Here is a 23,968-nt window from a genome sequence, read left to right as displayed (position 1 = left end):
TGCCCTGGCCGGGAATCGAACCCAGGACTCCTGCACGGCAGGCCGACGCTCTACCACTGAGCCAACCAGCCAGGGCCTGAAGCATTAACTTTTAATTCATCATTGTCTTAGAAACTGAAGGACTCTGAGAAGTTAAACAAAAGGTCATTAAGGATAACCCACTAGAAATACATTCCAAAGAAGAAGAAAGTAAACAATGAACCTCAAACAGTTCAAGACAAGGCACCTAACAGTATGTAGGACCAAAGATAAAAGTCTGAAGAGAAAATAAAAAGCTTTGAGACTGGCCTTTAGGATGATGTATATGAGAACGGGAAGAAATTCTAGCTAAAGCCTTTCAAGATCCAACAGATTATACTTTTTGATGGCCAACAGTATCACTCTGACCTTGACTGTTGCTGTAGAAAATAGGGGGGCATTCAAATGTGGCCATGCAATTGTTCCATGTCAGTCAGACACCGAGGATAATAATAGCCAAAGAATAAAGGTCCTTTTGTAAAATTCTTTGTTCTCTGTGGGAGGAAAATCTGAGAAATATTCTCTATTATAACCCAAATGGTATTCTTTCTCACATTCCATAATAAAGGGGAAAGGGAAGAGTATTATTAAATGGAAAAAAAAAGTTTACAAAGGAAAATATATACATAAAGAAACTTTGGTTTATTGCATGTTATTATAGTCTAGAATTCTACAAGGTACTTTAACCATGTGAATTTATTTAATTCTAAAACCACTCAGAGGTATTAATTATTTTTTTATTATTTTTTTGTAAACATGAAAAGAGAGATGCCATTAGCCAAAGGCCACTTAGTGACTCAGCAATGGAGGTAAGATTTGCTCCACAATCTGATTACTCCACACCCTTAGTTTTTAACCATTATATTTCTCCACCCATTAAGAAGTCTCCAGAGTTGCAGGATCATTTCTAGTAAATTATATCTTTTCATCCAACTACTGTGAACAAATATTATCTAGCAAAAACTGAATTCCACCACATGCTACAGATAAATATCTGATCTCTAGATGGCTACTAAAAGTCCACCTATTGAGGACATTCGCTATGAAGCTACCCTTGGCCCTTCTACCCATCAAGTTCTAAAGGACCTGAGTGATGATGATTTCACTCAATGACAAGGATCCTAGTGAAAAGAATCTGACCACAGCAACTCATGTAGTATCTGAAAGGCTTCACACTCATTAAACCATAATCATGACAGAAAAACTCCACAATCCTTTGGGAGAAATATCCAATTAATGCTAATCTATCTACCTGAAAGGTTAAAATCTTTGCAGAAGTTGTTTTAATGTCAGTTAACCAAAAACAATCAAGGAAGACTCACACAAAATGATCAAGTAAAGTAGAATATTCAATTTTTCTTATTTAAGCATTATTTCAAGTGTTGATAATGAAATAATTTGCTCCCAAAATGGATTAACTCTTAGGCCCTGGCCAGTTGGCTCAGTGGTAGAGCGTTGGCCTGCCGTGCAGGAGTCCTGGGTTCGATTCCCGGCCAGGGCACACAGGAGAGGCACCCATCTGCTTCTCCATCCCTCCCCCTCTCCTTCCTCTCTGTCTCTCTCTTCCCCTCCTGCAGCTAAGGCTCCCTTGGAGCAAGGTTGGCCCAGGCACTGAGGATGGCTCTATGGCCTCTGCCTCAGGCACTAGAATGGCTCTGGTTGCAACAGAGCAGCACCCCGGATGGGCAGGGCATCGCCCCCTGTTGGGCATGTTGGGTGGACCCCAGTCGGGTGCATGCGGGAGTCTGTCTGACTGCCTCCCTGTTTCCAACTTCAGAAAAATACCAAAAAAAAAAAAAAATGGATTAACTCTTCTAGTAGAAAACCCTCCTCTAAATTCATGTGACTTTTTTAAATTGTTTTTGCCAAATGAACAAATACTGCCTTAAAAAAGTACCTCCTTTCATAATAGTATAAAAACTATAATATTATGTGATTTCTGAGAAAGTCTTCATTAGACCTCAGTAAGATTAACCATTCACAATAGGAAGCCATTTCAAATGCAGCATTTGGGAGGGATCATCCATTCATCCATCACAGAGACTAACACATTCTCCATGTTAGACTGAAGGTTAGAACTTAATGAGAAGTTACTGACAGCTTTCATCTTCACAGCTGCCCAAGAATCTGTTAGCAAGTCTGTTCTTCTAACAGACAGATACTAAAAGAAACTTACAGCCTTCCAATGAACACAGCAAAAGAAATACAACCCCCTAAAAAACTATGCCTTCAATCCATTGAACTAAGTAAAGGCACCCTTTAGTGGTTATCAACAAAGTATATTTAACAAATCTAGTTGTATATTTTTATCATCTTTAATAAAAGGATTTCTAGCAAACAAATAGTAAAAAGCATTCAATGTGTCAGAATTTTCAAATTCTTTTGCTTTTTAAACTGCAATTCTCATATTGCAGTTCTAACCAATATTCTTGTCAGCAGCACTCAATTAAAATGTATGTAGTGTAATAGCATAAACTATCTTGATTAATTTTCAAAACAATCTTCTGTGATAGGAACTATTGATCCTTTTTTTGCAGATAAGCAACTGAAGTTCTGAGAAGTTAAGGAACATGCCTAGATTACATTGTCAGGTATTAGCAGAATAACTAATTCTTTTCCACTTTAATAAAAATCTACTTTTCATAGATACAGAGAATCAGCCTTAGAACTGAAGTGAGAATAAAAATTTTTCTATCTTAATGTATATTAATAACAGCATCTTTTAAAAATTTTATGTACTAGAGTAAAAGCAAGTTGAAATTAATTTTTACAGATATTTTTAGACTAAGTCCTACATAATTTACATATATATGTAATTCTAATAAAGTTTAAATATATAAATATGTATATATTAAACAAATCAGTGCTCAGTAGATAAAGTAGGCACCCTTCTTTGTAAAAAAAAATCGTGAAAGACTGAAATAAATCCTCCATCAAAATTCTGAGAACACTGCTATCCTCACCACACTTGTCATCAGAATTTCACAGTTCCTTAAATTTCTACCATGAGTCATATTCTTGAGTTGAGGCATCAAAGACTCCTGTTAAAACTACTCTGTTATTGGGTGAGGCTGGAGGTGTATCACATTAAGTTATTATGAGCCACTAATATCATTCTACAATCCTGTTTAGCTAACTGTAATCATCTAGCAGGTCCTTGAAGAACTACATCACCCAGAACAAAAGCAGATAAGTCTGATACTAAAGGATGGAGAAGGAAAAGCATTCATAAGTTTGTTATTACTAAAATACACATTTAAATTTTTTCTGCCAGGTTTTCCTCAGGCTGAAGGAAATGGCCATTGAATACATTAATGTGCATAGCATTGTAATTAGACAGACATTTTTACATTCTAAAGCTTATAGAACAGCATGTCCCCAGCAGAGCTGTGCCTCCCAATAATGACATTAGACATTTCAGATTGTCAGGGCTCTCTCTCATGATGCTAACCATATGTGGCTCTTCAGAGCACATTTTCTGTCACCTTTTCTTCTTCCAACTTCTATTCTGTTACTTTTCTTTCTGTCAGAAGAAAACGTAGCAGGAGTGGCATCTAAGGCTACATTTTTCATTTATAAACAATAATTGCATATTTGTGGGTAAACAGTCACCTAAATATCAAAGGCAAGTCCCAGACTGGTGCCAGGCATAATAGCATAGCTCACACTAAAACAGTTCTTGGAATCACAAACTACCCATCACAGACTTTCTTAGGAAAACTCCTCCTGGTCCAACCTATACTTAAATAGAGTATGAAAAACTAAAAAATAGTTACTTGGGATATGCATTGTTTTATAATGCATTTTAATAACAATTCCAAGAGTGAGGGTTAAATTTTTCAATAGTTTCACAGTTTTCTATATCTATGTCCAGATAGTCGCATATCTCTGCATTCCAGTCTCAAAATATAACAGATTTAGTGATGATCCTAGAGGATATTCCCTCGAAGAACATGGTTGATGCCATGAAATATTCACGATGTTCATCCAGTTCTACTCAAACCATAGCAAGTCAAGTATCTACCAACTTAAAATGTCTTAACATTAGCTTTTCACTTCAAAAAAGTATAAAAGTTTTTCCCTTCATTACTCCTATCAAATAGTTAATATTCTTATTATCTAGAGATCTCATATAAAAATAACTTGAAAAATATTGAAAAATCAATAAATGAATGAATCAAGGCAAAGGACAGCTCACAAATGAAGAAGCACAACTATAATAAAAATGGTTCAGAAGGTTTCAGAAGATGGCAGCGGAGTAGGCGGATGCACAGACACCCAGCTCTCACCACCAAACTGGAATACAAATAAATTTAGGAAAAATCAATGTGAAAAACCAACTCTGGATTACCAGAACAGCTCTCAAAAACCAAGAAGCAAAGAAGAAGCCACAACAAACCTGGTAGGGAGTGCCTGAATCTCCCTTGCTTACAGGAATGGAGGGGGGGGGGTGAGGCTGAGAGCCCAGAAGGGATCTCACTCCAGGGAAAAGAGCAGAAAATACTGCTCACAGCCACTTGCCTGGTGACCAGGGAGTGAGGTGTGTTGAAAAGACCAGCTTATCTCCCAAGTGGAAAGGAGAGAGGAGGGGATAGATAGTGGGGGGCTAAGGAATGCAGGAGATGACCTAAAAAAGCTGACTCATCCATGCTGGAGGTGGCCATAGCTGGGGGAGGGACTGATTCTTCCCCACAAAACAGTACTGAATTTCTTCCAGATCAGAAATCTCCAAACATCTATCCAGCTCCAATAAGCACAACAAGACACAGCTGAAAACAAGAAGTGGGGAGGAGGGGCAGTAACTCAGGTCTCCATGGAGATATGAGATATACCTCCCCCTACTGAAGCTGAGAAAACACCCTGCCCCCAGAGAGATTAGTTGGTGGAAGAGGCTTTCAGAGTCTCAGGTTACACCCATTGCATTCCTGGATACAGTTTCAAGGAAGACCCCTGCTGAGATCAGTAACAAGACTATCACCTGTTAAGAAAATAAACAAATCAAGACTTCAAAGCTGCCCAAATCTGAAAGTGGATTACAAATAATAGCTGATACAACCCAAGAAGACCTAGAAATAACACAACTGAAAACTGGAGGCAGACAACACCAAGCCTAGACTCAACCAACTCTACAAACAAAACACCGACAATGAGAAGACAAAAATGTGCAATAAAAAAGAAACCACAAGAGAATCCTTCAGGAGATGAACTGAGTGATATGGAAATAATCAAACTTCCAGCTGCAGAGTTCAAAATAATAATTGTAAGGATGCTTAGGGATCTTAGAACAACAATGGATGGTCATTATGAACACCTAAATAAAGAAATAGCAAGTATAAAAAAGAATCAGTTGGAGATGACAAATACAATATCAGAAATAAAGACCACAATGGAAGAAATTAAAAACAGGATAGATAGAGCTGAAGATCGAATCAGTGAGTTGGAGGACAACTGGAATGAAGGCATGAAAGCAGAGAAGAAAAAAGAAAAGAGACTCAAAAAGTCTGAGGAAACTCTTAGAGAGCTCTGTGACAACATGAAGAGAAATAACATCCGCATCATAGGGGTTCCTGAAGAAGAAGAAAAAGAACAAAGGATAGAGACTTTGTTCAATCATATCATAGCTGAAAATTTCATTAATTAATGCAGAAGAAACTCTCACAAGTTCAAGAAGCACAGAGGACTCCATTAAAGAGAAACCCAAAGAAACCTACAACAAGACACATCATAATTAAAATACCAAAGTTAAGCGATAAAGAGAAAATATTAAAAGCTGCAAGAGAAAAAAAAGCTATCACCTACAAAGGAACTCCCATAAGGATGACATCCAACTTCTCAACAGGAACACTTGAGGCCAGAAGGGAATGGCAAGAGATATTCAAAGTAATGCAGAACAAGAACCTACAACCAAGAATACTTTATCCAGCAAGGCTATCGTTTAAAATCAAAGGAGAAATAAAAAGCTTCCCAGACAAAAAACAACTCAAGGAATTAATTACAACCAAATCAATGCTGCAGGAAATGTTAAGAGGCCTGTTGTAAACAGATCAAAGTGGGAAAAGAATATAGCAAAAAAGGAATACAGCTTTAAAGAATAAAATGGCAATAAACAACTACATATCAATAATAACCATAAATGTAAATGGATTAAATGATCCAATCAAAAGACATAGGTAGCTGCGTGGATAAGAAAACAGGACCCGTACATATGCTGTCTATAAGAGACACACCTTAGAACAAAAGATACACATAGATTGAAGGTAAAAGGAAAAAACCATTTCATGCAAATGCAAATGAAAAAAAAGCTGGGGTAGCAATACTTATATCAGAGAAATTGGACTTTAAAACAAAGGATATAGTAAGAGATAAAGAAGGCCACTACATAATGATAAAGGGAGTAATCCAAAAGGAAGATATAACTATTATAAATATCTATGCACCTAATATATGAGCACCTAAATATATGAAGCAGACTTTGATGGATTTAAAGGGCGAGATCAACAGCAATACTATAATAGTAGGGGATTTCAATACCCCACTAACATCACTAGATAGATCCTCAAGAAAGAAAATTAACAAAGAAACAGCAGACTTATTGGACACACTAGATCAACTCGATTTAATAGATATCTTCAGAACCTTTCACCCTAAAGCAGCAGAATATACATTCTTTTCAAGTGCTTATGGTACATTCTCTAGGATAGACCACATGTTAGGGCACAAAAGTGGTCTCAACATGTTTAAGAAGATTGAAATCATATCAAGCACTTTCTCCGATCACAATGGCATGAAACTAGAAATGAACCACAACAGAAAAACTCAAAAATTCTCAAACACATGGAAACTAAATAGCAGGTTGTTAAATAATGAATGGATTAAGAATGAGATCAAAGAAGAAATAAAAAAATTTCCAGAAACAAATGACAATGACCATACAACAACTCAAAATTTATGGGACACAGCAAAAGCAGTACTGAGAAGGAAGTTCATAGCACTACAGGCACATTTTAAGAAGCTAGAAAAAGCTCAAATAAACAACTTAAAACTGCATCTAAAAGAACTAGAAAAAGAACAGCAAGTAAAGCCCAAATGTAGTAGAAGGAAGGAAATAATAAAGATCAGAGCAGAAATAAATGACATAGAGGCTAAAGAAACAATACAGAGGATCAATGAAACTAGGAGCTGGTTCTTTGAAAAGGTAAACAAAATTAATAAACCTTTAACTAGACTCACCAAGAAAAAGAGAGAGAGGACTCAAATAAATAAAATTAGAAATGAGAGTAGAGAAATAACAACTGACACAACAGAAATATAAAATATTGTAAGAAAATACTATGAAGAACTGTATGCCAAAAAATTAGACAACCTAGATAAAATGGACAAATTCCTTGAAACATACAATCTTCAAAAATCAATCTGGAAGAGTCAGAAAACCTAAACAGACTGATTATACCAAATGAGATTGAAACAGTTATCAAAAAACTCCCAACAAAGAAAAGTCCAGGGCCTGATGGCTTCACAACTGAATTCTACCAAATATTCAAAGAAGAACTAACTCCTATCCTTCTCAAACTACTTCAAAAAATTCAAGAGGAAGGAAGACTTCCAAGCTCCTTTTATGAGGCGAGCATAATTCTGATTCCAAAACCAGGCAAAGACAACACAAAGAAAGAAAATTATAGGCCAATATCTCTGATGAATATAGATGCTAAAATCCTCAACAAAATATTAGCAAACCGGATCCAACAATATATGGAAAAAATCATACACCATGATCAAGTGAGATTTATTCTGGGGAGGCAAGGCTGGTACAATATTCATAAATCAATCAATGTGATTCATCACATAAACAAAAAGAAGGAGAAAAACCATATGATAATTTCAATAGATGCAGAAAAAGCATTTGATAAAATCCAGCACCCATTCATGATCAAAACTCTCAGCAAAGTGGAAATAAAGGGAACATACCTCAACATGATAAAAGCCATCTATGACAAACCCACAGCCAACATCATATTCAATGGGCAAAAATTAAAAGCAATACCCTTAAGATCAGGAACAAGGCAGGGGTGCCCCCTTTCACCACTCTTATTTAACATAGTTCTGGAAGTCCTAGCCATAGCAATCCGACAAGAAGAAGAAATAAAAGGTATTCAAGTTGGAAAAGAAGAAGTAAAACTATCATTATTTGCAGATGATATGATATTGTATATAGAAAACCCTAAAGTCTCAGTCAAAAAACTACTGGACCTGATAAATGAATTCAGCAAAGTGGCAGGATATAAAATCAATACTCAGAAATCAGAGGCATTTTTATATGCCAACAATGAACAATCAGAAATAGAAATTAAGGAAAAAATCCTCTTCACTATTACAACCAAAAAAATAAAGTACCTAGGAATAAATTTAACCAAGGAGACTAAAGACTTGTACTTGGAAAATTACAAAGCATTGATAAAAGAAATCAAGGAAGATACAAACAAGTGGAAGCATATACCGTGCTCATGGTTAGGAAGAATAAACATTATTAAAATGTCTATATTACCAGAAGCAATCTATAAATTCAATGCAATGCCAATTAAAATACCAATGACATACTTCAGAGATACAGATCACATATTCCAAAAATTTATATGGAACCAAAAAAGAACATGAATAGCCTCAGCAATCTTAAAAAAGAATAATAAAGTGGGAGATATCTTCCTGATATCAAGTTATACTACAAGACCATTGTACTCAAAACAGCCTGGTACTGGTATAAGAACAGGCATATACATCAATGGGACAGAACAGAGAACCCAGAAATAAACCCACAGCTCTATGGACAACTGATATTTGACAAAGGAAGTAAGGAAATACAATGAAGTAAAGACAGCCTCTTTAACAAATGGTGTTGGGAAAATTGGACAGCTACCTGCAAAAAAAAATGAAACTAGATCACCAGCTTACACCACTCACAAAAATAAACTCAAAATGGATAAAAGACTTAAATGTAGGCCATGAAACCATAAGCATCTTAGAAGAAAACATAGGCAGTGAGCTCTCGGACATCTCTCGGAGCAATATATTTGCTGATTTATCTCCACGGGGAAGTGAAATAAAAGACAGGATAAACAAATGGGACTATATCAAACTAAAAAGCTTCTGCACAGCTAAAGACAATAAGAACAGAATAAAAAGACAAACTACACAATGGGAGAACATATTTGACAATACGTCTGATAAGGGGTTAATAACCAAAATTTATAAAGAACTTGTAAATCTCAACACCAGGAAGACAAACAATCCAATCCAAAAATGGGAAAAAGAAATGAATAGACACTTCTCCAAAGAGGACATACAGATGGCCAATAGGCATATGAAAAAATGCTCAACATCACTAATCATTAGAGAAATGCAAATTAAAACCACAATGAGATATTACCTCACACCAGTCAGAATGGCGCTCATCAACAAAACAACACAGAATAAGTGCTGGCGAGGATGTGGGAAAAAGGGAACCCTCCTGCACTGCTGGTGGGAATGCAGACTGGTGCAGCCACTGTGGAAAACAGTATGGAGATTCTTCAAAAAACTGAAAATCGAACTGCCTTTTGACCCAGCTATCCCACTTTTAGGAATATACCCCAAAACACCATAGAACAGCTCCAAAAGGAGAAATGCACCCCCATGTTTGTGGCAGCATTGTTCACAATAAAGAAGATCTGGAAACAGCCCAAGTGTCCGTCAGAGGACGAGTGGATTAAACAGCTTTGGTACATATATACTATGGAATACTACTCAGCCATAAGAAATGATATCATGTGATCATTTACAATAACATAGATGGACCTTGATAACATTATATGGCATGAAATAAGTAAATCAGAAAAAACTAAGAACTATATGAATCCATACATAGATGGGACATAAAAATGAGACTCAGAGACATGAACAATAATGTGATGGCAACAGGGGTGGGGGAGTGGGGGGAGGGGGGAGGGGGCGAGGAAGGAGAGAGGGGGTGGGGGAGGGGAGGGGCACAAAGAAAACCAGATAGAAGGTGACAGAAGACAATTTGACTTTGGGGGAGGGGTATACAACACAATCAAATGTCAAAATAATCTGGAGATGTTTTCTCTCAACATTTGTATCCTGATTTATCAATGTCACTCCATTAAATTTAATTAAAAAAATAATAATAATAATAAAGACACATGCAGCCCCATGTTCATCGCAGCATTGTTCACAGTGGCCAAGACATGGAAACATCAAAAAAGCCCTTCAATAGATGACTTGATAAAGAAGATGTGGTACATATATATACACTATGGAATACTACTCAGCCATAAGAAATGATGATATATTGCCATTTATGACAACATATATAGCCCTTAAGAACATTATACGGATTGAAATAGAAAGAGCTTAGAACTATATGATTTCATACATAGGTGAGATATAAAACTGAGACTCATGGACATAGATAAAAGTGAAGTGGTTACCAGGGGAAGAGAAATGTGGGAGAGGATATGGGGGGAAGGGAAAAAAGAGGGACAAATATACGATATATGGTGACAAAATGATTTGACTTTGGGTGATAGTTATATGGTTATACAACATAATCAATGTCACTCTGCTAAATTTAATTATCTAAATAAAAATTTTAAAAATGTGAAATTTCAAGAATATTTAAGTGAAGGCAGTAGGAAAAAAGATAGAAAATAAGAACTTGTTTAAAAACATGATGATAATGACATATACTCTAAAGTACACAATGACGACACTTAGAATATTTCTAAAATAATTAAAGAATATATTCTGGATATGGATTTCTTTTTCTTTCAAAAGAATTATGCATCAAGTGATGTTACAGAAAGAGTTAGAACTTAATATAGCTTGATCTGATGGATGGTAAAAATGGGCCGTGCATAGCAGGACAATCTATGATGAGAATGACATTCTTAGAGTATTTGTTTGTTATAATATCTTTTTCTCCTCCATAAAGTTGTTTGTGGTGTGCTATCAGTTTTTTCTGTAACATTGCATTCCCTGATAATGTCGATGTCTTTTATTTCATAAATAAAACAGTTTCACTTTGGGTAAAAAAAAAAAATTAAAGGGCAGCTTGTATGCAATGTACGTAAATAAAATTTATTTTAAGTAAAAAAATGATTCAAAATTTTTCAGGGTTTTTTAATAAAATAAAAATCATGTAAACAAAAAAACATATTCAACATGCAACGTTTTAATTATGTAAAATAAAATTATGGTTGAGAACAAAAATTGGTCAAAGGTTTTGAAAGGTAATTTAGCAAAAATATGAGTCAAATGTATGAAAATAAAAGCCTTTGAACTCAAAGAAAAAAATTAAATGCAAAGGGACATATGTAAAAATTGGTTTTCCACAGAATTTGTCCTAATATGGGAAAACTAGAAATAATCTAATATTCAACAATAGGGGAACAACTATGTAAATAGTGGTAAAAAAAATGAGGAGATGTGAGAAGATTGGTCAGATGGGAGAGAACTGTTGAAGTGGAGTGATAGGTACATGAATTTATTATACTCCCCATTAAAAAGGGGGAAATTCTTAAACTATTGCACTAAACATAAGGAAATTCATGCATGTTAGGAGAAAAAACATAGAAATACCACAAAATGTTAGTAGTAAATAAGTTTTCATTTAAAGAGAACTTTTTCAGAGCAGTTTCAGGTTGATAATAAAATTGAGGGTAAAGTACAGAGATTCCCATGTTATCCTCTGCCCTCACACATGAAACCTCCCACACGATCAACATCATTCACCAGAATGGTACATAGTTTACCTAGAATGAACGGATATTATTTTTTTAAAGATCCACTTTTTTATTGAATTTATTGGGCTGACAGTAGGTAATAAAATTATATAGGTTTCAGATGTACAATTCTATAATACATCATTTGTATATTGTATTGTATATTCACCTCCCCAAGCTGTGTCTACTTCTATCACCATTAATTTTCCCTTTACCCTCTTCTACCTTTGCCCATTTCCCTTTCCTTCTTATACCCACACTGTTTTCTGTATCTATGAGGGTTTTTTATTCTCCTTTTTCAGCCAGCTCCCCAATGATAGCAATGAACTGATATCATAATCACCTAAAGTCTATACTTTACATAGGGTTTCCACTCGGTGATGTATATTTAGCAGGTTTGGATAAATGTACATTCACATGCATCTATCATTATAATATCATACAGAGTATTTTTACTGTTCCAAAAATCTATGCTGGCCCTGGCCAGTTGGCTCAGTAGTAGAGTGTCAACTTGGCATGTGGAAGTCCTAGGTTCGATTCCCAGTCAGGGCACACAGGAGAACCGACCATCTGCTTCTCCCCACTTTCCCCTCCTCCTTCTTTTTTTCACTTTCTTCACCTCCTGCAACTATGGCTCGGTTGGTCTGAGCATGTTGGCCCCAGGCACTGAGGATGGCTCCATGTTGCTTCCACCTCAGGTGCTAAAAATAGCTTGGTTGCAAGCTTGGGCTCTAGATGGCAAATCATGGGCCCCAAACAGAGTTTGCTGGGTGGATCCCAGTCTGGGCCCATGGGGTCTTTTTCTCTATCTCTCCTCCTCTCACTTAAATGAAAAAAAAATCTTCTGTGCTCTGTCCATTCATCTCTCCTCCTCCTCCTATACCCCTGGCAGCCACTGAGCTTTTTATTATCTCCATAGTGTTGCCTTTCCCAGAATGTCATATAGTTGGAATCATATAGCATGAACAAGGTTCTTAAATTTTTTTAATCAACATTTATAATTAAAAACTAATCATTTGCAATTAAGCATTACCCTCTTCACAAAACCCATGGAAACATTGATGGGTTTCCATAATAATTCTTCCATAAATGTAAAAAAGGTATTGATAAAATAAAGCCTTCAGGAAGATAAAGAAAACTGATACATTAATAATAACAGTTCAACTACAGAACACTAGAAGAAAAAACTTATTTTAAAGAAATATTATAAGAGAATAAATGGTTTCTTTATATAAACAAAATTCTTGGGAAACATATCTGCCCTTGGCAATGAAACACCTTGGCAGACTCAAGACTGGATTGTGGACAAGGAAGAGCTAGAGAACAAAAGAGAGGAAGAAGCGGATAGCTATTCAATAACTGAATGTTTTCAGGGGGGAAAAAATAAGAAGAATGCCTTATGCACAAAGTTAAAAAAGAAAAAGAAAGAAGACACAAATGTGGTTTATAAGACTTTGCTGAGATGACTTTATAATATTTCCAAACTGCAGAAACTGCAAGGACTTCTATTGTTTTCCAGCCCTTCAGTATACTTTGGAAAAGAACCATGACCTGAGGTATTGTTGTCTTTGGAGACTAAGAGAAATGCAGTTCTCTGCTATCATTACTCTGATCCTCTCCAATTATAACCCATTGCAGGCAGTTAACTGTGGCCTTTGCAGCTTGGTGACTACTAAATAATTGGAGTTGAGATGTCAAATATTTCCCTAATGAGCTCAAGGTCCAAAGTAAATCCTGGACTGCAACCACATTAGCGAAGCATTTCAATGTGTCTGCTTCCGATGGGTAAGAGCCATTATGCCTCCAAAACAAACGTGTGGATCCTTGAGGGAAAACAAAGAAAGAAAATGAGGATAAAGAAAAAACGAAACCTCTTTCTGTAATAATTAAAAGGACTCTCATTTTTAAATTCTTCTATCACTTGGGTTTAGAGACTCAGCCCTAGAATAACTGATCCTGAACACCATTAATTCTATTCAAATCTAACTAAATATAGAAACTTGGAGAAAGAAATAGTCTTTGGAAAACAAAACGTATCATAAGCCATCTTCAGAAATGATGAGTATATTGGTGAAAGCTCTGCTATTTTTGACAAAAGGGGTAGCTGGCACCTCTTAGCACAGATAAACACAGGTGTTACTTCTAAGCACAGCCAAGCCTCATCTCCCAGTGAACACTCCAGGTTCCTGCCTGTTCTGTCATGCTGAGGTGAAGGTGAACCAGAGAGTACCGTAACTCCCAGTCTGGATGACTCTGACTGCAGTAAACTTCTTGTCTAAATAAGTAGTTAGGCCTGAACAAAGATATTGATGGGGCTTGCTACCCTGAAATTTAAAGGAGCAATATGGTGATTAAGGGTTATCATTATCATAAATAAAGAAGGTAGAGTCTCATAGCTTTGGTTAAAGGTGTAATCTGAGACTCCACTAAAGTTAGTTGAAATAGTCTTCAAATAATGATACCATTACAGCAAGAATGTGGAAATTTAAAATAAGCAGATTGCACTAGAAAATAATGTTGTGCAGTCCCTCCTCCTCATTGAAACAATAATTATAAGCAACCCATGGTATTATGAACACAGCTATTTGAATTATGTTTTATTAAACACAAGCTTTCCAATCCTTTGAATCAGCATGTTGGCTTGGAAGCAGGCTTTGCCTCACTATTTGGAGTGTGGACACGTTTGTGCTTGTCTCTTTTTATTGCTTTGGGGATTTTCCCAATGTAAATCCTCTTGGAACTCAATTCTCCAGCTTTGTACAGATGTACTGTAACTGACTCTTTGTTTATGATCCTGTATCCAGTATTTTTTTAATGGGAGTAGACAGATTAGACACACTTCTAAGAGATCTATTGTGCATTGTGAGTACTGTGTGCTTAATTGCAAAAAGAAAAAAAACCCAGCTGCTTAATTTATGGATATCAGCAATAGGGCCAGCAATTTCGACATGGAAAGTGGAACTCTCATCATTCATAAAGTTGGCAAGAGTTTCTTTTAAATTTCAGACTGAACAAGAATCTCTTTGTTTTTCTCCAATTACTTTTTCAAACAACCAAATTGAGTGCTCATGGAAGGTGCTTGTTTTTCTAAGTGAAGTCCTCTATTTCACCAATGAACAGGTGCAACAGAGGGAGTGGCATTGGAGACATTACAAATGTCCCCAAATTCCACTAGCATGCTTTAAACTTAATCTAGATGTTTCGAGGGATCAATAAAGTTGAGCCTCTGTGGCCTGTCTTAGTCTATTATTTGATATTATCTATAAAACCACCAATTACAATGGTAATTTTTCAGAATCAGCTAGGCCTGGGGAAAAAACAAGCTATTTTTCAATATATTACATCACACAACTTTGACTCATTTCCTCTCTATTTGGTCCAGAGCTATCAATATCATAGGGATGCCTCAAGGGCCTCCAACTAAAACAGAGATGGTATGTTGAGGACAGGGAGGGCAAAGCCAATGCCAACAGCTCTTTTCTTGGCCTTACCTTATTTTTCTCCTGCTCTCTTTCTGATTATTTCTTTGACCAAATTCACCATTTTCCCTCCTAATAGTGAATGTTTGGGGGAATATTTTGGTGATATGAAGGAGCTCAAAATGATATCTATCTTGATTTATCAGTCACAGTTTTTTCAGACATGAGAATTCAATTGCACTCTTTTCTTCTTTTCTTTTCTTTTTTTTTTTTTATTCAGTGAGAGGAAGGAAAGCAGAGACAGACTCCTGCATGCACCTTGACCAGGATCCACCTTGCAAGCCCACTAGGAGGAATTCTCTGCCCATCTGGGGCATTGCTCCATTGCTCAGCAACTGAGCTCTTCTTAGCTCCTGAGGAGGAGGCCATGGAGCCATCCTCACAGCCCGGGGCCAACTTGCTCCAATTTAGCCATAGTTGCAGGAGGGGAAGAGAACTCCACCACTGAGCCAAACGGCCAGGGCCCAATTGCACTTTCTTATAACACTGTTTTTGCAGTCCTGAGACTTTGGAACCATCTTGAAATAAGACTGTGTGGAACAATAAATAATTACTGTCTTCAAAAAATTAAAATTTCTTAGATGAGAGTCAGAAAGAATTTGATTTAATTATGAATATATTTTCAAAGGAAAATAGTCTTAAAGTGGAGTTTCAATGTATTGTGAACAGATGACCTTTAGCGTGAAACAACGTCAGAGGAATAAGTCACGAAAAGTACCTGTTTCACAATAAGTAAACGGAATAAAAAAAGCAAATACATGCACATGGATAATATTGTTTTTAAAAATAAAAATGTCAGTTCATTAAAAAGAGGCATTCTATTCTAAATTGTTCCACCAGAGCTTCTAAAATTCCCAAATGCAGCAGATTTGGGGTTGCTAATAATTGAGTCTGGATTCATGTCCACAAATTAAAGATAACATGTTCCCATATCCCATTACTAATTCCTTTAACAAGACTTCCTCTGAATATTTTTCACTTTGTAACCCTTTTAGCTGCTACAGTTGCATTTACCAGAGTAATTTCATAGGAAGCACTTCAATCTTATTTCTGCCCAAGTATTTAGGAGGGCACTGTTAAATGAGATGTCCCAATTGTTACTGTCACATGCTTTAGCATAAAGCCAGTTTTGCAAAGCCACACTTGAAATTGTAGTGCTAGGGAAATATACTTCCATGTACATAACAATATATATAAATGACAATTTGGCTAGATAGCCAGAAACCTTCTGGAGAAATAGGCATTTTTTTACTCGGGTAATCTATAGCCTAAAGTGAAAACTTGAGTCAATGGTAGTGACTTTAATTTGAATGTATTATATATTTGGTTTCCTTAGCTACTTGACTAAGCTCCAAGTTAGGGTACCCTTATATATGTAATTTAAAATAAAATTACCATTGGGCTAATTCTTGTTTCCATTCTGTCACTAATTATCTTTAGAAGCCAAAGCAAAATGTAGCTTCTCAGGTGATTTATTCATTTCCTCCTGCACAAGATAACAGTAACTGGTTTACATTCTTCACAGGGCTAGGGTGAAGATTAAATGGTACCACACAAGGGAAAAGCACTTTAATAAAAAACATCATCTAAATATGTAAAGCCATTATTATGCCCCCAAAAAAGAAAATGTGAGTGTTGGCCCATCACCCAATGTTATGAGATTTTTTTTTTTTTTTTCGTTGTGGCACTTTAGTTGTGCATTGATTGCTTTCTCATATGTGCCTTGACCAGAGGGCCTTCAGCAGATCAAGTAACCCCTTGCTCAAGCCAGCAACCTTGGGTCCAAGCTGATGAGCTTTGCTCAAATAAGGTGAGCCTGTGCTCAAGCTGGCGACCTTGGGGTCTCAAACCTGGGTTCTCCGCTCTATCCACTGCTCCACCACCCGGTCAGGCCCAATGTTATGAGATTTAAACTGAAAAAATATAGTAGCATATTAGAAATGCAAGCTTTTTATTTAACCTCAAAAAAAAGCTAATGGGAAGCCTCATCTGGTTATGACATTTGTTCATTCCATAAATCCTTACTGAACTCTCATCACTTCTCAACTGTTTTGTTAGCTGCTAGTTACAAAGTGATGAATAAGTCATATATCCACTTACCTGCATGGAGCTTAAAGTCTAACAGTAGAGCTGAATATTAAGCAGATAATTATAATAATGACAAAGAGTTAAAAAGGAAGAGTATATTTTGTGAGTACAAATAAGGCCTAAACTATATTTGAGGATTTGATGAAATTCTCTAAGAGAAATACTAACCTGAGACGGAAAGGGCAAGGAATTACCCCAATAGGCACAATGGGTAAGACTGCAGGCACAGAATTCAGTATGGATGAGATCCTTTTAATTCTAGACTCTTTTGTCCTGGACCAATGATTTTCTTCCTTCGCTCTCTGAAATCCGAGACTTCTCCAGTGCTGCACCTGAGGTGGGCCCAGGGCAGGGAAGGCCCAGGCCAACAGCATCACAGGGCTCCTTCCTCAACCCAACCCGCCCCCTGCCCCCACCAGACCAGGTACTCTTGTTTATATAGTATTGGGCGTCCATGTTAGAATCATTGAAAAAAATTGAGGAAGGCAGGATGGCAGAGGAGGGAGAGAGAAAGGAGGGAAAAGAGAGAGAAGGGGGATCGGAGGGAGGGGGAGAAAGAGAGAGAGGGGAGCCTATCTTCCATGAGCAATAAGTTATTTATATACAGACTTCATCCACATTTTCTTCTTTTTCGCCTAGAGGAATTGGTTTTGCTTTACAAGAGCTTACCATTGTTTTCTCTGCTGACTGCTTGCCCATGGATCATCATATTCTATCAGATCATCTGTCTCTAGTCCACAGGGCCTCGGGAAATCTGCGGGGCCTCGGGAGGCAGGCTTCTGAGTATCCTCTTTTATGGAAGGCATAACCTTCTTTTTTCACTGGGTGATACTAATCTGCCTTGACTGTGGTGGCACTTCCTCAGGCTTTCCTTTCTGAGGTTTAAAACCTTTTTATTGCAGCTTCCAAGGCTTTGCTCAGGATGGTTGATGGTGTTCTGAGACCTGGGGAGAGAGGAACAGCAAACATGGTAGATATTGTACAGGAAAGAAATATGGATGCTGAGCTTCATTTCTGGACTGAAAAAAACAGTGCCAGTGACCACCTGCTGGCTCACAGGAAGCAGGAGGGACACAGCCTTGCCCTCTACCCGCCCTGTCCTTTTGTCCCTCGGGTTAGTGAAATGAAGGCTGACATGGATACAGAATGGATGCAGGCTTGGCAAGGTTGCAAAGGTAATAGAGGGAGTTAAAGTGTAAGGCTTCAGTCCCATAGGTTTCGGTCTCAGAATCTCCCGAAGGAGCCGTGCTGCTGATCCATTTATTATGTGCTCTCTGCCTTTCTCATCCCTGGTGCGATGCTAGCTTTTAGCCTCTCTCTACCCAGGCCAGAAAACTGGCGGTCCTGTGCCAAATCATACCTTTGTGAAGCTCCCAAATGTTACTATATATTTTGTGGGTCCAAGTCTTCCAAAATTATCATTTCCAGTCTTAATTTCTCAAAGGGAGAAGGCATTATAGTAAACAGAACTAGATGGCCATGTCAACATCTAACTTGGGGAAACTTTCTCATTCCAGGATCAACAGTTAAAACTAAACCAGTCCAAGGCAAGTTGTAAAGTCTAACGTGTGTGCTTTAGTTTTAAAATCTCAAAAGACAATATGACCTACTTCACTCATGTGACAGAGAAGAATATACCCACTCAATATTGTGCCTGCTTCCCGAAAATTTCTAGACTCCATGGAAGGTAGGTTTGGGCCATTTTGTCCAATGTGCTGGGAGCTGAGAAAATACTCTGGTCCGACTCACTTAGAAGTGGATGTGAATTCCACACGATCTTTCATCTGCTTCCTGAGCAATCAGAGAGCCAGCTGGCAAGACAAGCAGCTACATAAATGAAGGCTGCTCTGGTGTCACCATCCTGAAGGGACGATTGAAAGAGTCACTTTGCTGTGGTGCCCAATGGGATTTCCTAGTCTGCATGAATTCATACAAACCACAAGACTAACTTTAGGCAAATCTTTACTTACACCTACTGAATCCAAGCTTTCCATCCACTCGCTGCCATATTTCTCTCAGTGGTGAGCCTCTCGTGTTTTGGGATTAACTTGAGTCCTCTTCATTCTCCTGAGCCTGCTTTCTCCAGAATTACCACTGAGTGAGCTGGGAATAACAAACTATTTCTTCTTGCTCTTTACCTTCCCTTACTTCCCTGGGACAGTTAGCATTCTGCATTGAAAACCATCTTTTTTTTTTTTACAGAAACAGAGAGAGAGTCAGAGAGAGGGACAGATAGGGACAGACAGACAGGAATGCAAAAAGATGAGAAGCATCAATCAACAGTTTTTCATTGTGACACCTTAGTTGTTCATTGATTGCTTTCTCATATGTGCCTTGACCATGGGCCTTCAACAGATGGAGTAACCTCTTGCTTGAGCCAGAGACCTTGGGTCCAAGCTGTGAGCTTTGCTCAAACCAGATGAGCCCACGCTCAAGCTGGCGACTTTGGGGTCTTGAACCTGGGTCCTCCACATTCCAGTCCCACACTCTATCCACTGTGCCACCACCTGGTCAGACTGGACAGATCTTTTCAAGTGAGTTAGTTGCTAAATTAATCAAAATGCCTTACTTTAAGAGTTTCTCATATAGAAAGGGGATTTCAGCACAGATTTCTAAGTCACATTAGAGAGATTTCTAGTAAATTTATGATCTATTAAAATTATTTACCTTAAATAAATCTCTAGAGTCTTCTTCATCCTTTCTAACTTACATAGGTCACTAAGACTAATAGAGACCACCTACTAAGAAAGCTAAAAATTTCATTGGCTCATACTTGATTGTGTGGATAGTATCCAAAGATTTTTTCAGCCCCCCAGATTTCATAGGATTGTGAATTTATGTAAACTACCAATATTCTGAGGTTAGTGGTGCAAGGAATAAACAGCGAAAACTGAACAGATAATTCAAGCTGTGTAGCAATTTGGGGGAAAAACTAGTCTTATCTCAGATTAATAGAATGGAAATTGTACTTCTAGAATTATGTTGCTTCTTGTTCCTGCCAAATCTCTTTTGTATTTGTATAATCAAAAACTCATAATCCTCTTGAATGTGCACAGAATAGGATAATAAAGTTCTCCAAGTGTTATTGTTAGTATCTGCTCACCAATATAAAGAAAAAAATTGATTGCATATAAGATGTTACATTATAAACTTCTGAATCTTTTTAATATTTTCTTTTTTTAAAAGATTTTATTTATTCATTTTAGAGAGGAGAGAGAGAGGGAGAGGGAGAAGAGGGAGGAGCAGGAAGCATCAACTCCCATATGTGCCTTGACCAGGCAAGCCCAGAGTTTCGAACCGGCGACCTCAGCATTCCAGGTTGATGCTTTATCCACTGCGCCACCACAGGTCAGGCTAATATATTCAATATTCAAAAAAACTGTCCAAATTAAGAATTGAAATGTCATTTTCCACAGGTCAGGCTAATATATTCAATATTCAAAAAAACTGTCCAAATTAAGAATTGAAATGTCATTTTTATCAGACAGATTAAGCATATCCATCACATAAAAATGGTACTGTGATTAGTTATTGCCTATTGCCTATATGAGAAAATAGAATTGTTATAATTTGCATTCTTTGCATCAAGAACTGAAGAAAAGTTTGGCTGCAAAATGAATAGTTGCTCTGAATAGGTTTTTATTTTTCTTTTCTCTAGCAACGTTATGCATGGGCTATGAAGTAAAGCGTTCTCATGGACTACTGCCATCACAGGAGAAGGTTGTGCATGTGGGTGAGAATGTGTTAGGAAAGGAACAGAGGGCTGGTGGTGATTAACAGAAATTGATAATAAAATATTGATTCTCATTCCCTTTCTCATCCCCAAAATGCCGTAAGACAGACCACCAAAAAAAAAAAAATCCTGTAAGACAGCAAAAGTTATGAACAGAAATTCTTTCATTGAATCCAAATGCAGAAAGTTTAGAAGAATCTCAAGGGCAAATGTTTCCTTTGGAACATTAAATTGATACAATACCAAGTGTGGTTTTTTTACGAACCCTTAAAACAATATGACTCATGGAAATTCTATTTCTAGGATGTAAGTGAGGGGAGAGAACAATCTTCTCCAAATTCAGCTTTATCTAAATTTCAAAATCGTTCTTCTAGAAGAGGGGGTAAACTTGTCTAAAGAGGACTATAGTACTTCAAAAATGAGATAGCAAATTTTGTTGCATTTTTCTGTTTTGGTTATTAGGAGCAAGAATAGACCCTGAGAAGTTCCCTAGATTTCAATTGAGTACAGGGCATTGAAAGGGGGAAAGCAAGGTGGGGTGTGGGGAACAGCATGCTCTAATGTATCCCCTCTTCAAAGTTACTGAATTATTTATGTGCCAGTTGCTTGCCACATGTTTATCATATAGATTATGCATATACCTTTTACACAATGAAGAAAAACAGATATAATTTCTTTTTCATCTTGCTCTGGAGATGAAAGAAGATTTGTAAGAATTAAAGACATGTAACTGTGTCATAAAGCAGCTTAGGTAACGTTAACCCAAGGAAACCTGTATCTCTCCTGCCAGCACAGACATTATTCCGTACTTCTTTTATTTTAGTGTCTTTATTCATTTTATTTGAACCAAAAGTCACTGTCATTTTGCTTTATTATAGACACAGTATTCAGCACCCAGGTTAATTGTTTCCTCTAATTCCAACATAAAGAAAGGAAAGTTTTATATTTTATTAAATTAAGCCTATAGAAATATTCCATTTACAAAGAAAAAGGCTGAAAATTTATTTAATTTTTTTTTTAAGCACTAGATTTTCACCATAGAGCAGAAAAGAAAAAAAAAAAACAACAACAACCAGGGGATATGGGAGCAGAGCAAGTGGAAAGGACTAGAGAGAGGCCTAGAATAATATAATACGCAACAGTATCAAAGTTTTAATCTCTTGCCTGGGCGGGCAGGTAATTCCTCTCTGTCGGACAGTAACATTCTAATGCAGCTTCCCAGCATCCTGAAGACTTCGAGTGACCTACAGAGCTTTTCCTGATTATGCATAGTTTTCTAGAAATCTGGGTCCATGGTAAGAGATCACTACAGTATGGTTTCCTTGTTGCAAGCAAAGGCTAAGTAATGTTTTTTTTGTTTCCATCCCTACAGGAGTATGATCTGTCCCTTTCTCTTACTTAAAAATTATGACTTCTAACATATACACAGCTTCAAATACATATTAATTAATCAATAAAATATGTTTTATGAAAAGAGACTGATAAAAATCTATCGGGGGTTTTTTTTTAGATAAGATAAAGGAAAAGCCTCAAATATGAAATCATTTTAAAATTTATTCGAAAAAATTTACAAAATTGTATATGTTTTTTGTGTAAAACATTGAAGGGAAGGGTGCTAAAGAGTAACAAGAGATAAACTTCAAACAATAGGTAAAGGACTCGACTTATAAAAACTCTCCGTTAGTATTCAGTACCTTCCCACCCTAACCCCGCCCCGCCCCAGTTATAAGGGAATCTCCAATACAATTGAGGCTGTGGAGCTAATAATACACAAGAGCCCAGGAGAAAGTGATTAAATAACACTGTATTTTCTCTAATGCACATACAAACATTTGGCAAAGGATATGTATACTTTTCTGACATAAGAGTGTGATATTCCATAAAACTACCATACGGCTCCATTATGCGGAAGGATCCACTAGAGAACTCCTGTATGCACCAAAGCTGAAATATCTGCCTCTTTTATGCAGGCAATATTCCATTTGAAAATGTTTTCCAATCTGGCTGGGAATAACCCCCTCTGTGAACCAAATGTGTTCGTTACCAAATATTCTTCATGGTATTCCTCCAGGGACCGAGACAGCCTCCAGGTGTTAGTAATGACCTAATCATATAAAAGCCAGCATATTTAGCTACTTTACCCCCTCCACCCCCCCCCCTCCCATTCTGGATAGGCTTCCTTCATAATCTACTTTGCCTCAACAGCCTTCATACATCTGCTGATTATATATTTGTAAATGTCCCCTTTTATCTCCCCGACAGATGCACGCAGTGATGAGAGATGCCGAAGCTCACATTAGAAGCAATGATGGTTATCAGCCTAGCAGAGGCTGATGGGCTCCCTTGGATCCCGCCACGGAACCAACGGAATGCCAGGAAATGATTGGCCGGGGAGTTCTTCCACGTTGTCAGGAGCACTGGGACAAGGCTGCAAGAGAATGATGAGAAAAAACCTGGAGAATGGCAAATGCTTGCCTGAAGCCATCTGTTACATTCCTCCTTGCAGAGGGGGACGCCTGGCCGGAGATGAGAGAGCAGTAATGGGGCTGAGAGGAAGCGAAGGAAATAGAAGCCGAGGAGAGCGGGACAGAGAACAAAGATTTATAGCACGTACTGTAACCGCTCTAATATTTTGCGCTTCTCCTGAATTTAATCCAACTTTCAGGTTACTGAAAATTTATTATTTCCCTTATATATTTGTAGAAAACAGACAGAAAATGAGTAACAAAAAATGGAAAGAGACAAAAACACGAGAAGAGCAGGAGTCTAATTCCTGTTTCTCCTGCCTTTGTCAGACCAAGTACAACATTTAAAATCACAAGTGGAAATTGGCTGACCCTTAGCATATTGACAGTGGCTATTCAAACCTTTCACAG

General features: G+C 37.2%; 2 non-coding genes across 2 annotated transcripts; one reads left to right on the top strand and one right to left on the bottom strand.

Moving 5' to 3' along the window:
* Positions 1–76, bottom strand: TRNAG-GCC (transfer RNA glycine (anticodon GCC)). The gene has a single exon. It is a non-coding gene; the product is annotated as a tRNA-Gly (tRNA).
* A 1,367-nt stretch (positions 77–1,443) lies between these two features.
* TRNAG-GCC (transfer RNA glycine (anticodon GCC)) lies at positions 1,444–1,519 on the top strand. Its single transcript has one exon. It is a non-coding gene; the product is annotated as a tRNA-Gly (tRNA).
* Positions 1,520–23,968: the final 22,449 nt, after the last annotated feature.

Source organism: Saccopteryx leptura, chromosome 3, assembly GCF_036850995.1.
Source record: "Saccopteryx leptura isolate mSacLep1 chromosome 3, mSacLep1_pri_phased_curated, whole genome shotgun sequence".
Lineage (NCBI taxonomy): Eukaryota > Metazoa > Chordata > Mammalia > Chiroptera > Emballonuridae > Saccopteryx > Saccopteryx leptura.
This window is presented reverse-complemented; position numbering and strand designations above follow the sequence as displayed.